The following is a 2233-nucleotide window of genomic DNA, read 5'->3' as shown; positions in this document are numbered from 1 at the left end:
GAACACGGAGACCGAAAGGTCGAGTGTGAATCATATAGTAGATATGATCAACATAAACGATGTTCACCATTGAAAACTACTCCATCTCACGTGATGATCGGTTATGGTTTAGTTGATTTGGATCACGTAATCACTTAGAAGATTAGAGAGATGTCTATCTAAGTAGGAGTTCTTTGGTAATATGATTAATTGAACTTAAATTTATCATGAACTTAGTCCCTGATAGTATCTTGCTTGTTTATGTTGATTGTAGATAGATGGCTCGTGCTGTTGTTCCGTTGAATTTTAATGCGTTCCTTGAGAAAGCAAAGTTGAAAGATGATGGTAGCAATTACACGGACTGGGTCCGTAACTTGAGGATTATCCTCATTGCTGCTCAGAAGAATTACGTCCTGGAAGCACCGCTGGGTGCAAGGCCTGCTGCTGGAGCAACACCAGATGTTATGAACGTCTGGCAGAGCAAAGCTGATGACTACTCGATAGTTCAGTGTGCCATGCTTTACGGCTTAGAATCGGGACTTCAACGATGTTTTGAACGTCATGGAGCATATGAGATGTTCCAGGAGTTGAAGTTAATATTTCAAGCAAATGCCCGGATTGAGAGATATGAAGTCTCCAATAAGTTCTATAGCTGCAAGATGGAGGAGAACAGTTCTGTCAGTGAGCATATACTCAAAATGTCTGGGTATAATAATCACTTGATTCAATTGGGAGTTAATCTTCCGGATGATTGCGTCATTGACAGAATTCTCCAATCACTGCCACCAAGCTACAAGAGCTTCGTGATGAACTATAATATGCAAGGGATGAACAAGACTATTCCCGAGCTCTTCGCAATGCTGAAAGCTGCGGAGGTAGAAATCAAGAAGGAGCATCAAGTGTTGATGGTTAACAAGACCACTAGTTTCAAGAAAAAGGGCAAAGGGAAGAAGAAGGGGAACTTCAAGAAGAACGGCAAGCAAGTTGCTGCTCAGGAGAAGAAACCCAAGTCTGGACCTAAGCCTGAAACTGAGTGCTTCTACTGCAAGCAGACTGGTCACTGGAAGCGGAACTGCCCCAAGTATTTGGCGGATAAGAAGGATGGCAAGGTGAACAAAGGTATATGTGATATACATGTTATTGATGTGTACCTTACTAGAGCTCGCAGTAGCACCTGGGTATTTGATACTGGTTCTGTTGCTAATATTTGCAACTCGAAACAGGGACTACGGAATAAGCGGGCTTTGGCAAAGGACGAGGTGATGATGCACGTGGGAAACGGTTCCAAAGTCGATGTGATCGCGGTCGGCACGCTACCTCTACATCTACCTTCGGGATTAATATTAGACCTAAATAATTGTTATTTGGTGCCAGCGTTGAGCATGAACATTATATCTGGATCTTGTTTAATGCGAGACGGTTATTCATTTAAATCAGAGAATAATGGTTGTTCTATTTATATGAGTAATATCTTTTATGGTCATGCACCCTTGAAGAGTGGTCTATTTTTATTGAATCTCGATAGTAGTAATACACATATTCATAATGTTGAAGCCAAAAGATGCAGAGTTGATAATGAAAGTGCAACTTATTTGTGGCACTGTCGTTTAGGTCATATCGGTGTAAAGCGCATGAAGAAACTCCATACTGATGGACTTTTGGAACCACTTGATTATGAATCACTTGGTACTTGCGAACCATGCCTCATGGGCAAGATGACTAAAACACCGTTCTCCGGTACTATGGAGAGAGCAACAGATTTGTTGGAAATCATACATACCGATGTATGTGGTCCGATGAATATTGAGGCTCGTGGCAGATATCGTTATTTTGTCACCTTCACAGATGATTTAAGCAGATATGGATATATCTACTTAATGAAACATAAGTCTGAAACATTTGAAAAGTTCAAAGAATTTCAGAGTGAAGTTGAAAATCATCGTAACAAGAAAATAAAGTTTCTACGATCTGATCGTGGAGGAGAATATTTGAGTTACGAGTTTGGTGTACATTTGAAAAACTGTGGAATAGTTTTGCAACTCACGCCACCCGGAACACCACAGCATAATGGTGTGTCCGAACGTCGTAATCGTACTTTACTAGATATGGTGCGATCTATGATGTCTCTTACTGATTTACCGCTATCGTTTTGGGGTTATGCTCTAGAGACGGCTGCATTCACGTTAAATAGGGCACCATCAAAATCTGTTGAGACGACGCCTTATGAACTGTGGTTTGGCAAGAAACCAAAGTT

This window comes from Triticum urartu, chromosome 7A, assembly GCF_056163025.1.
Source record: "Triticum urartu cultivar PI428250 chromosome 7A, HENAU_Tu73, whole genome shotgun sequence".
NCBI lineage: Eukaryota > Viridiplantae > Streptophyta > Magnoliopsida > Poales > Poaceae > Triticum > Triticum urartu.
This window is presented reverse-complemented; position numbering follows the sequence as displayed.